This window comes from Rhipicephalus microplus, chromosome X, assembly GCF_043290135.1.
Source record: "Rhipicephalus microplus isolate Deutch F79 chromosome X, USDA_Rmic, whole genome shotgun sequence".
NCBI lineage: Eukaryota > Metazoa > Arthropoda > Arachnida > Ixodida > Ixodidae > Rhipicephalus > Rhipicephalus microplus.
Window position 1 is genome coordinate 310,985,213 of NC_134710.1, and position 14,220 is coordinate 310,999,432.

Sequence of the window (14,220 nt, forward strand, 5' to 3'; positions counted from 1 at the left end):
TTGCTATGTCTGGTCTCCCAACTGCGAATCAGCGTTTAGCTGTCTGAAAAACGCCCTCACATCAGTACCAGTACTTTGCCATTTCAGTAAAGCAGCACCCATACTCCTGCATACTGAGGCTAGTGGTCATGACATTGATGGTATTCAGCTGCAGCGCGATGAGTAATAACGTGAAAGGATCGTTGCGTATGCAAGCCGCGTCCTGACCAACACCGAGAAAAATTACACCATCACTAAATGTTTATCTGTCGTATTGTCGGTGCAGAAGTTTTGACCTTAACGACGCAGAGTTTTAGGGACGTTTGAATTTCTCGTTGGTAGTGGAGAGAGTGCCATTTTTGTCCACGCGCATTTTACCATCATTAGAGACCACCATGCCTTATGTTGGATTCACACACCAAAAGTCTATTCGGACGCCTTGGTAGATGAATTATACGTCACCAAGATTACGACTTCACCATTACCTACAAGTGCGGTAAGAAGCACCAGGACGCAGATGCGCTTTCTTGCTACCTACTTCCTACAACATGTTCCACTGGACCCGCTAAGAACTTCAGCGATGAACGCTTGGATAGTCCTTCCACATCTCTTTGGTCCTTTTACAAGATTCCGCCATTGACAAGATCCCTTCTGAAGACCTTGGCTCCATCATAATGCACCAACTCGCTGACGCTTACTGTGGACTCATCATGGATCACCTTCAGGTGAATTCACGACCATCTAATTCCCGCCTTCACTGACAGCTGATGCAGTTCAAGAACAATCACCGCGTTCTTTACCGTCATGTTTATCACCCGGATGATCGACACTGGGTGCCCGTTCTGTGTCGCTCTTTTCAAGCCTATGTTCTGAAGGCTTATCACAACGACATCACTGCTGGTGACTTCAGTTTTCAGAAAAACGTACGAAATCACTTAAGGTAACTTCTACTGGCCTCCATGGTTTGTTTGCCAGCGTAGCAAAGTATGTCGCCTCCTGCAACCTTTCTCAGCGCTGTAAGCTCCGGAGATGAAATCGAAGTGGAGAGCTGCAACAAATTCCATGTCCATTGTCACCATTCTAAGAACTTCGTATTCATCTGTACGGTCCTCTTCCAAGACTCCCACCACCGATGAATAGTGACAGCTGTCGATCACTTGACACATTACTCTGAAACGTCCTGCGTGACTTAATCCTCCGCTTCTGATGTGGCTACATTTATGCTTCAGGCTTGAATATTGCGGCACGGTGCTCCTCGCGTCATCCTGAGTAACCATGAAATTTTTTTTTCAAAAGTTGTGCAGGAATTGCTCAGAGCCTCTGGCACCAGCTACAAGACAACTTTCCGCTATCACCCTCATACCAATGGGCTGACAGAGTAATTTCATAGTACACTCTCCGATATGCATGATAGTCATGTATACATTAAGCCATACCACAGAAACTGGGACGCGATATTGCCGTTCATAACATTTGCGTACAATATCGCCGTACAGCGCAACACTGGCTACTCGCCATTCTATACCTTTTCTATGGCCAATCGCCATCTTGTATTCTTGACGTCTCGTTCTTATCCGGTCCTTTTACCCCATCTATATCCTTCTATCTCGCCTCCACCACTGTCACGAGCTCGCCAAGCTCAACACCGAGGCAAGACAACAAGACCGTAACAATCTTAATGACGCATTCCACACGACTGTGTTCTTCCGCCCCGGCGATGAGGGGCTACTTCGGACACCAGTTCGCAATCCTGATTTGTGCGACAAATTTCAGTTTTGGTTCCTCGACCCATACACTATGTTAGGGCAGACCTCTCCTGTTAATTATTGCGTCAGACCTGTGAGTGCTCCAACTGACCAGCGCCGCAGCGGTACTAAGATAGTGCATGCCTCGCGCGGGAAGCCTTTCACAAGGCATTCTCCGCACCTACGTGGCGGCCAGTATGGCCGCTGTCATGGGGGGGGGGGGGGATTATTGTGGGCATTTATAAGACGCTTTTCATCACTTGTACATAACCATCCTCACATGGTGTTCATCTTCATTGTGTAGCAGGGACATCTCTTGAGTCTGTTTTGTCCTTCAGAAGTGACTGGTTTCAGCACGGCTTCTAGGCCTATAATAAAGGCGGCGCGTGAAGCACTACGCCGCAAGATATATATATATATATATATATATATATATATATATATATATATATATATATATATATATATATATATAGCCACGCGCAAAGGTAGATACAACTGCCTACAACACTACAAACACAAATTTTAACATATTTGTACAATACAGTTGAAAAGTAAAAATCAAATGAAATACACACATTCATACACACTTTGCCAATCACATTAGAGTACTAGAACTCTGCAAAAATTCTATTAGAAGACCACCTAATTTTAGTAGAAAGTACGTTTCTGCAGCTATGGTGCTGTAGATGACTATGTCCAATATCATGTATGAAAAAACTAATTATAATGTGTCAAGAGATGAGCTTACGGCACGTTTTTGAAATAAATAAAATACCAGTGACTAAAGTTTAATTAGAGATTTCTGGACATTTTTTCATAGCACACATCTAACATACAGGATAAACGGGCAATCCTCAAATGCATTAAAGGGATGCACCTATATTCTTTTCTAAGAAAATAAATCCCTGAAGGCACCATTAGATCAGCTTTCAAGTTAAAGCAAAGCCACCTTCACCAGACTATCCCAAATCAGCTCGAAATCACAACAGTACAAGAAAGGTTGAAAAGTGTACTGCAATAAATTTGTTGCTTCAGTACTATTGGCGACTATATCGATCAAGCTCAAAGAAGGCATCCATGAAAATATGAAGAAACGCACATTACACAGAGCTGGGTAATGTATTAAAAGTACTAACAAAACTTACAACATGGGAAACCTGGTCAGAACAAGCAGACAGCTTTTTCTGTGTTATTTTCTGATGTACGCTCTGCTAATGCTTTCTAATGAATACAGTCTAAATTGTGTAAGCTTCAGCTTTTCTATCATATTGCATTTAAAATGACAATGGTGCGAACCAGCAGACACACACACACAACAAATTTTAAAAATGCAGCATTACAACACCAGAACATACACTACAGATTATTAAATCGTCACTGACGTCAGCTAGCATACTTGTACGCAGTTTGGTCATGCCGTTTCAAAACATCCAGCGTTTTTCTGACCACAACGAATATAGTTGAAATAATTTCCACGTATTTCGCGAAGTTCGAAACTTGTCCGCCTCGTTTATTTCCGTTGCCAAAAACTTTCCTGCATATTTATAGGAGTCCGTAGTCTTTCGCCGACTGAGCTAGAGGGCGCTAAAAACAACTTTTTCAGAAGTGGTTTTTGGAATGCACTCAATAAAATGGTATTTACAGCAAGATAATGAATTGACGAAACTGCAAAAATAATGGCTTATTTATGTATAATAATTCTTTGAGGGCTTTTCACATGAGCAAAATGCATGATTTTGTTGAAGCGTATTTTTTTCCAGGAATTTGGCTTGCTCAAAGAGCACACATAGAATATGTGCAACCAGCCTGTTTGACATGCTACAGCTTAAAAGTAATTAAAGTGCTCAAGGTGTAGCAGATCATCTAAAAAATGTAAATTTCACTTTTTTTTTCGGAAAACTCTGTATACAGCAGCAAAAAACTTACCTTGGTGTAGGACTAAAAATATGCACGATAGCTCATTTGAAAGGGTTTAATATGAGCTAAACCTAGATGCAGTTACTAGACAGTAATATTTTTTCAACTTCAGAAATATTTTTTTTGAAACTAAGTATTCCTTACAGCTTTTTACCTATGGAACTCAAGCACCATGATACATTCGCAAAGGCAATCCTCCACTCAAGCCGGCTGGCCTAGGATGCAGATGGTAAACATCGTGCTATCCACAAGGAAATGGATTTATCATCTGCCATTGCTAACACAAATGCATAACAATCAATGTGGTCAGTGTGGTGACATCAGATGAACCATCCAGCTTTAGAGATTTACAGTCACAAATGCTACTTTCCTATGTAATTCTGCAAATGCAGAAGGCGTGTTTTACAGTCCTAATCAAAAAAGTTTATACATGTTCAGTACGTAAGTACCATTTACGAAATACACTGATGAACGCAGTATTAATACAAATTTTTCATTTTATCCAGCTTGCTGGAGACTACTTTGTTCCTTGAGATCCAAACCCTGTCTTATGACTACACACAAACGAAGAGCTTTATATTAAGAACTCAGAGGCTAGCCTACTGTATTTTCTCATTTATGTTGTGAGTAATGGAGTGTTATTGCGTATAATATACTTTTCTAACTGCTTCGTAGCTAATCTCGGAATCATCACCAGGAAAGGAGAGTGAAGTTCTTGACTCCCCCACTCCCCCGCCTTGCTGTTCAGATATTTTTCAGTTTCAGTTATACATAAGCATACACCCGAATGTACACAAAGTGTGGCAGACATCACTTTTTCCATTCACACAACCCCACTAAAATGTTTTTTCGGCCACGCTGCCTGTCACCACACTCTAGCCATATTCCTTGTAGTGCACCTGTGTTGGGAGAAGAATACAGATGATATCTCCATTTTTCTGCGATTGCTTCATAAATGGCACCAATATTGCCGTCTACATTTCTATCAGTGGGTTGGGGCTGAAAATTGCCTTTGCAAGTGCATCATGCTGCAGAGTTACGTAGATAAAAAGCTGTAAAAGAAACATTAAATTTAAAACAAACTTTTTTTAGTTTGAAAAATAATGCTCTAGTAACTTCGCTTGTGTATAGCTAATACATAACGCTTTCAAGTGAGATATCATTAATTTTTTTTTGTCCGAGCACCAAGGCTAGCTTTTGACTCTGAATACAGAGCTTTTCCCCAAAAAAAGTGAAAATCGCAATTTCTTTTTTCTGCTATACTTTTAGCGCCTAAATTTTAAAAACATTTTTAACTTGTCAAACAGGCCAGCTGCACATAATCTATTTGTGCTCTTTAATTTGCCATGTTTTCTGAAAAAAAAAAACGGATTTGGCAGCTATTCAGTATTCCTGGTGTGAGAAGCCCTCGAAGAATTATTATACATAAATGAGTCATTATTTCTACGGTTACATTGTTTCATTACCTTGCCACAAATACCATTTTATTAAGTGAATAACAAAATACTGTATGAAAAAAATGTTTTGACGCCTTTTAGTTCAGTTGGCACAGAACTACAGACCTAAAATAGGCACTAAAACTTTTGGCAACCAAAATAAACAATGAGGACGAGTTTTTTGAAAAATGTGAAAGCTTTTCGGCCATAGTTAGATGCTCTGAAAAACGCTGGTTGGTTCGGAATGTCATGACCCAGATATAACGTGCTAACTGAATGAAAATAACCAAAAAAGGACAGCGTTTTTGTGGAGCATATTTTGTTAGACAAAACAACAGTAATTCAATTGACAATTTGGCCAAGAAAAAACTAAGGTGTATTTTTAAGGTGCCAACCAAAGAGGTCATGGAAGGTGAAAAATCAATGCTGCACTCAATGTAACAACCAACCTGTTACAATTACCGAAATTTTCCATTGAGCTTCCCTTCACTGGTTTACAAGGCACAATATACTAAACATGTATGCATGGGTCGATGACCTATCTGTGTCCAGTCACAAAACCAGTAGAGTGTTCAGGAACCATGACTCCATAAAAAAGCATATTGGGTCAACATTTATACAACACATATGTGGTGGTTTAAATACCCTGCCACCATTTTAAGGCAAAGGTAATGTCAATGAAAACGTTACCATTAACTGCAACCAAACTTATCAAGATAGGACCAGGAGAGAAGCACTTTTGTAAAAAAAGAGGAGCAGGGCAAAATATTCACCACTATTTTTTTAAACTCACGTCAAAAGCTTCAAAATGCAGCAATTTGTTTAATAGTTAAATATTGATAGATTTGTGGGGTTTAATGTCCCAAAACCACCATATGATTATGAGAGACGCCGTAGTGGAGGGCTCCGGAAATTTTGACCACCTGGGGTTCTTTAATGTGCACCCAAATCTGAGCACACGGGCCTACAACATTTCCGCCTCCATCGGAAATGCAGCCGCCGCAGCCGGGATTCGAACCTGCGTCCTGCGGGTCAGCAGCTGAGTACCGTAGCCACTAGACCACCGCGGCGGGGATTTAATAGTTAAATAGTGCATGCTCTGTGAACAGATCTCTGTGTGTGTTTCATGTTTATTCCACACGAGGCACAAGAAGGTAGGCCATTCCAGAAAATAGTGATTACACTTGAAAAACAAGCTGTCCGTCATAAAGCAGCGCAGGGACAATATGTCTTTCTGCACCAGGTAAGGACGAAACAGCACTCGTTCCTGTGATAGAAGAAAGAAAGCAACGCTTTAAAAGAGAGTTGATGATTGGAATAGTTTGTGTTTGGACATAAAAGCCATAGCGAGTAGCGCAACTAGATGGGATTGATATCAGATAGGAACGGACATGTACAGGTGCAACACTATTGCAACACTAAACAAAACTGAGCAAACTTGTAAGAGTCAGTGCTGATGTGATTGAACCAATAAAAAACTATTCTTTACGCAAGCATGGTTTGTCCAATAAAGGTTGTGAATGCATGTTTCACAACCATGTCTTATTTTGGTGGAGTCATAGACACTTATATCTATTTTGCAAGAAGAACATGTCAAGTGGTTGGTGAGCTGAAATTGCATAGAATAGGGCATAGCAGAGTTTTAAATGAACCGGCATTCAAAAGGGGGATTGTACTGAATGAATGTTTTCAAATGTTTCATTACTAACTATGGGTGCTAATTCAAAAGACTGTGGTGATGTAAGATAAGGCAAAAGGCAAGTTTTGAGAATGGAAACAAGTTAAAAAAAATCGAAGATTGTTGCCAAAGCACCCAACAAGAAAGTTGGAAGTATTGCATTACCATAACATCGCAGAATTGCAAAATCGGGTAGACAGAGGTCAATGGACTCACTGTTTCCTAAACTGCTCCTAATATTTATGCCTTAATTTGGGAGGTGAAACCTGAGTGCCTGTGAGCAGATGCATGCTAAACGTTTCTTTCGTGCAAAGTGCTCATAATTATTAAATATCTTTCCAGTATGGAATGAACGAAAAAACGGGGATTTTCAAGAGCTAGTTTTCAAACCTTAAAATGTTAATATTAGTAAGAAAACTAATGAGAACTTAAGGGGTGTTATTTCAAATAATTATTGTGTAATTGTGAGAAAGGTAGACGAAAAGATAGTTTTCCTTTGGCAGATACCAAACCTTCCAACTTGGAATACACCCGATACTCCAACAACCCTTTTACTTGATCTAAATAACGTACCTAACGCAGGTGCACAAGCCCTTAAAGTTCCCCTTATTCTCTTCATTCATAGTAAAGGCCTCGTTTTGCTAGACTGGTTGCCTTTAGGTAGTATGCAAAGATTATTAGTCAGCTTCCAACTCATAAATTAGTACGTGCTTTACCATTCCAGCCGGCAGGAAAAGTATTCCATACTCACTGTCATGGCTACTAGCAATGTTAACCCTCCCAGCACATACATGGGTCGTGCAGCCGTATATTTTTTGCAACCTGTACTACTGTGTATCTGTGTATTCTTTCCCTGATAATTTGAGCTTACCTTGATAAGCCCTTTGTATATGAAAAGGTTTTAGAGAAAAAGTTTATTCAAGATGCTTCTTAGTCATTATAAAACTTTTGAAGTATTGAGCACCGACAAAGTTTTGCCAATGACTTTTTCATTACTAAAATGTATCCATGTAGAATAATTCTGAAACGTTTTTAAACGACCCTTAGCACCAAGCTTGGAAACTCGAAATGCTTATGTCGTTTGGCAGTCCAGCATGCGGAGGCACCTATGACCAATTATCATTGAAGAGCGCTGTCTATAGAATATTTTAATTTACTTTTAAAGTAAAGGTGAGTGCTTATCCGAGTAATTAGCACGAATCGACATCTCTGATTTGACGCAAACAGAGGTCACGAGTGACGTTCTATGTGTCAGGCGAGTATTTTTATTACCAGAGAATATTTGTGGGGTGCGCACCATACCCGAACTGGCACCCAGTGAGCAGTGCCACCTCACCCCTCTCCCCTCTCACTTGGTTGCCCGGCTGCTCTCACCGGGGTTTTGGCTGCTTACGTCAGTAGTTGTCCTTTTTACATCTCAGGGGGATATGATCAAAGGCCTCACATTGTATCAATCTTCACCACCAGCAGGTCGCCCCAATTTTGAGACTGCATGCGCTGAAGCATCGGTCGGGAGTGCATGCTGTCTCAGGAAATTTCACGTTGTGTGGTGCTTTATTTTAGGATACTTAGCTGGGCGTTTTCAATCGACACAATATCGTAAATATTGCACTAGTATTGATTGTACATTGCGTTAGAGCAGTTATGTTTCAATGTCGGTATTACCACAAGCAAAGCTACAAATTCTTGTAAAAAAGTTGAAAACAAATCTTTCGCTGGCAGGAGTCCTTAAAGGGCACGCGCACAAGTTTCTCTGAAGGGGCATTGCAGGTAGATTTCAATTTGGGGAACAGGAAAGAGTCTACTGGTGCTAAGTAAGTGCAGTAAGAGAATCGGGTAATCGTTGAGACTTCATTTAGGTCAGGTGGTCATGTATTGGCAGGCGAACTCAAATGTTGATGCTCAGTAATGTTGCTGTTTAATCGGTTGCTGCTTTATGTACTAGCAATGTCCCTCCACACGAGTCCACTAAAACTTAATCTGGCCTGACAAAACACTCAGATGACGGGCACTTGGCACGTCAACGAGCTTACATCTGTCACCGGAGTGCGTGCGCGTTGTAAGTGTGTCTGCGCTATAATCTATAAAGAAAAAAAGCTTTTTTATACTTTTCATGCACACTCTGTGTACATGTATTTAAAATTGTCTGTCATAAAGTGGTATGGAAGTGGCATACAAGATACGATTCAGTTGTAGTGAAGCTTACATCGCCCAAACAGAGCACGCGACTACAGTGAATGCCCGGAACAATTAGGCACACCTTCCTGCGCTTTGCTGTACATGTTGCTGCAATTCGCTTTTCGAGGAGGCGAATGTCAAGAGCAGGGCTAAGGGCAGGTGTCAGCGCAAAATCTTACAAGCAGGAAAGATTAAAATTGGCGCAGATGCATGCATTAGTCAATCATCAGTGAATCTGGCAATAAAGGAAATAAACTACCTTGAACGTAGTTAAGTATAATAACTGATTAAGCATGCCTAACTTGTGATATCGTACACTGTTAACACGTTTTTTACCGAGATATTTGTTGTTGGTTCTGTGAAAATCAGGTGTGACTGTGCCTGCGCATTTGATTTCGCACTAAGATACCTTTCCAAATAAACTCGGTTGCAAGTTGAGCGTCTTTCAAGCAGTCTGTATTTGATTCCAAGCCTTCGCTGTTCTAGGCCAAATGTAAACTAACTAGCCCAACAATTCAAAATTATGAAGCATACTTCAATGTATAATGGCTGCTGTGGCCACGTGTTCACCTGAATTTAAGAACCACGGCGCTTTCTAGTAAGAGGCACCCCATATTTTTTTTACTGATGCGTCTGCACAGTTGTTTAGAGTGTATTGGCGTTCCTCTGATGGTTTTATTACTGTATGCGTTAAGCCTTTAATTACCTTGCTTAGCACATGTTTTGTTGACGAGAATAGCTAGTGTGAGCGCCTTTTTAACAGATATTTTCTGGCACTTCCGCCTTGCGACAACTTTGCCAGTTCCATTTCTTGCCCTTACTCACTTTAAACTTCTTGCTTCAGTTCTTTTTTTTTTTGGGGGGGGGGGACACCACCTTTGGCAATACTTTTTTTTCATATTCACTGCACTGAAGCACTTTTCCAGGTTTCCGACTTTTTGCCCCGCCGCGGTGGTCTAGTGGCTAAGGTACTCGGCTGCTGACCTGCTGGTCGCGGGTTCGATTCCCGGCTGCGGCGGCTGCATTTCCGATGGAGGCGGAAATGTTGTAGGCCCGTGTACTCAGATTTGGGTGCACGTTAAAGAACCCCAGGTGGTCAAAATTTCCGGAGCCCTCCACTACGGCGTCTCTCATAATCATATAGTGGTTTTGAGACGTTAAACCCCACAAATCAATCAATCAATCAGGTTTCCGTCTTTTACTTTAGCAGTTTGTAATGTGGTTGATTTCTTGTCAAAAGCAGATGATTTCAAACGTGAGTTGAATTCAAGTTACCATTCTGCTGTGCAGATCAACCACCAGAACAGTTACATTTCCGGGTTAGGACCTTCAAATCTACTACAAAGTCTTCATCACTTGCAATGTGAAGCTGTAATTTATGACTGAGTTTGCACCTTTCCACAATCACAGACATCTTCGAGCAACAGTGAAATTGTATTAGCTCTCTCATTTTCGCGAAAAGCTTTTACCTGGCAATAACAAAATCAAATCATTCTAAATTTCATGTGTTTCAGTGCCAATTATTGGTAAAAATAGACACAGCTTTTTCTATTCAGTTATGTCATTTGCCCTAAAGCTCCAAATGCTCAACATAGGATTGAAAGTTCTGAACTTAAGAATTCAATTCATCTGATTTGAGGCAGGACCTTGCCCCGCCACGCTGGTCTAGTGGCTAAGGTACTCGGCTGCTGACCCGCAGGTCGCGGGATCAAACCCCAGCTGTGGCGGCTGCATTTCCGATGGAGGCAAAAATGTTGTAGGCCCGTGTACTCAAATTTGGGTGCACGTTAAAGAACCCCAGGTGGTCGAAATTTCCGGAGCCCTCTACTACGGCGTCTCTCATAATCATATAGTGGTTTTGGGACGTTAAACCCCACAAATAAATCAATCAGGCAGGACCTTTACTTGGCCGGAGAAACACAAACGCTACTTGCCGAACTTTCGGATTCCTAGTTCACCTTGTGGTTAGAGCACATGCGGTGTCCACATAAAACCACCATCCTTGTGGATATTGTCCAGCAGGCCTTCCGACACAGGTCCCATCCTGATTGCCAGATTAACTGTTGCACACTAGCAGAAATAGCTATGCAGTAAAAAGGGAAATAACATACTGACAAGAAATGTTCCTCCTTTTATAGGCAATATTGTGACACACATAGCACCATGGGCAGCTATCAACATTCCTATACTGCTTGGCAATAAAATGTCATAAGAAAGCTTGCACCACGACGCTAACGTCCCTTTAACTTAGCTTATAAATATTTGATATTCCTATTTTGTTTACTTATGCTAAGTTTGATTCAATTATGCTTTATTAAGCGAATAGGTTAGCTCAGTTGGAGAAATTTTTATTAGGTTTATTTTGTATACACTGTGACACGGTTCTATGTGAGACTTGGGTACAGAAAATCCTTTTCATCATTGCAAAGCTGCGTGAAGTATTCAATGGCTTTTGGGACGTGGACATACAGTCACAATACAGCAGGTACATTAGATGTCAATCACTAATTTTACATCCACTGTAGGTACAATCTGGTTCCAATATTTTTTTCTCCACACAGATATTCTGTAAGGATTTCATTCAAGCTATGTCTGTGTCTCTGCTCGAAATTCTCTGTGCGTACTTCATCGTCACACAGTACGATGGACTAACTTATGCACAAATACTCCTGAGTTCCCGGATTTTTTTATCACTTCTGCACGCATAAAAAAGCAGTCACGCTTCATAATGGCCACAGCTTGATAGAAATTAAAAGAAACATCAGTAGACACAGACCAACTAATGCATACATTACCAAATAAGGGAAGCGCCATAGGCCAACTGATATATGGCTATGAGCCTGCATCTTCTTTCTGAATGATCCCAGAGTTCAGCGTAAAATAGATTTTGTTCCAGTAATTCAGTTGCATGCCAACTAGTAATAAATGATTGTGACTTGAAAAAACATGACAAAATTATGAATTATGACTGTAACAAACACAGGACATGCAGCATTCAGCTGCAAGTGCTTATTGCACTGCCTAGGCTGCTATGATGAGCTGACAAGTTTATAAAGACGTTTTTGAACGCAGCATAAGCAAAAGTCTGCACACCACGATGTCACGTGACAGAAGGCATTGACTTGTAATCTCTACACACTGCCTGCTGCAGTGTGCGTACTTGTCCTGTCGTATTCAGGTGGCCTCGCACAGTGCTTTGTTTGACGGAGTCAAGGCGCTCATAGCCAAAACGACAACTGAGTCTTGCTTTCTTTGCTCCATCAAATATATACCGCTGTTTCACATAGCAGCTTAGGCAGGGTCGATTGAGGTGCCGAGCGCGAAGTTTTTTTTTTACCAGTTAGCCTAATAGGCATAGCTAGCATCATATAACCAAAGGAAGCAAAACATAAAAAATTAAGTTACCTCAGACCAGCTTGCCCTTGTCACATTAAACCAAGTTAAACTTACCTTGTTAAGCCAAACTGTAGTGAAAACTACTCAAGCATACTGTATCATGGTATGAACTATAAAAGCAAGCATCAGCAGATTACATTAAGCTAATTTAATAAGCATAGTCGTTTGCTGTTTTCGTGGTGAGCCATGTAACACTAAAATAAGCCAAGTTAACTGAAGTTAAGAATATCCAAATCTAACTACGCATAATTGATCATAGTATCACTTCAACCTATAGTATTCAACATGCAACATGCAGCCATCGCATTGAACCAAAAGTCACTGATTCTTGATCATTTTATCGTTTTACATCCATGCACGCACACGTAACAGAAAAATGGATGAAGCGACGTCTCAACCTTTTGGTCGCTATGCTCCTACAACGGATGTTTCAAATTGTAGCTAAAAATCAGCCTTTCTTACCACATCGCTTTTAGAAAAAAAAAAACTAAACGTGAATAGTAAAAAAACATATTGTTTATGGTTCATATCATGCAGAATAATAATATTAAACGCACGCATTCTGAGCGATCACACGCCGCAGCAACTCAGTAAGTTCACTCTTCATGGAAGAACTTTCTGGCCGAATACTACACGCCGTCGCACGAAACGCCAAACATTACCAGCACCAAATGAAAGCATACCAAAGCAATATGAGGTCCTTGATGATCTCAAGTGGCGTTAAGATTACCACACGGTTGCCTTTACAACAGAATTGCACATTTGCGTCACACACAGCACTCTCTTTGCATCTATGGTCATTCCTTATTTTCCTTCCCCTCGAGCGAGGCTAGAGTACGTGCTTGGAATATACATGCCGCATGCACACGTGAGAAATGAGTGCCTAGCCAAAAATTTTTTTCGTAGGGGGGGGGGGGTTATCTGATTGATTTAGGAGAGGGCACCCCCCTAAAATTGCGATTTTGTACACTCTATGCCATGACCAAAAATTCGAGGAGGGGGGGGGGCATGGTCCTGATGTACCACTCCCTGGATAAGCACCTGTTCAGAAGTGAAACGAAAATACCAGAGCGGCCAAAAAAACACGTACGCGCGCGTCGGAAATGTTCACATTTGTTATGCGCCTAAGGAATGCAGCAGCCGCCGCTGCTTTGGCGAAATAATTCGAGTTTGCCTGCTTTCTGAGCGCCAAGTTCTGTGCCGAATTCCAGTTTTCACGCAAAGTATTGTAAAAACAAAGCTCGCACTTTTTGAAACTTTGTTTGGGGAGATAAGCCAGCAGAAACGGCACGAGCGAACACATCGGTAGCATCGGCGCCAGATTCAACCAGCTGTGCACAAAAACTACACGTTGGGGCATGCCGACTCGCTTCTGCCACACCGTGTACTTCCAGTGTTCTCGGCTATCGTAATTCCAACCAGGCTCTTGATGAATGCGTCGTCGTTGAGGCCGTCAAGCTTCGTCGGGCTACACGAGTAGTCCGCACTTAGAGCCGATGCGAGCCACCACCGACGCTTTTGCCACCATGTTGCATCTGCGGTAAGCTATTCAAGGTAAGCTATTCAAGGATAAAGAGGATCCGCCTTCACGTGAAGGGTAAATCGGACTGATTTCTTCGTTCCAGCCTCGCGGCGTGGTTTTCCGGTGAATGAGACGGCGAAGCGAGTGAATTTCCGATGAGGTTTGCCGCTTTCGCCCCAGGGAGAACAAATGTCGAATCTGAACCCAGCGCGAGCCTTTTAACAACTGATTATGTTTCAATAGCGCGCACACACACGAAAAAATAACACACAAAGTTAATTTGGATTTACTTATCATGTGTCCTCCGCTTGAAAATCGGATAACATCGGCGCCTTCGTCCAGGAACGCTGGCTGCCTCGACGAACA

The 14,220-nt window shown here is 41.5% G+C and overlaps 1 protein-coding gene across 1 annotated transcript in view; it reads right to left on the reverse strand.

Moving 5' to 3' along the window:
- Window positions 1–14,220, reverse strand: part of LOC119161315 (high-affinity choline transporter 1) — a 137,337-nt gene that overhangs the window by 100,391 nt on the left and 22,726 nt on the right. The window lies entirely within an intron of this gene.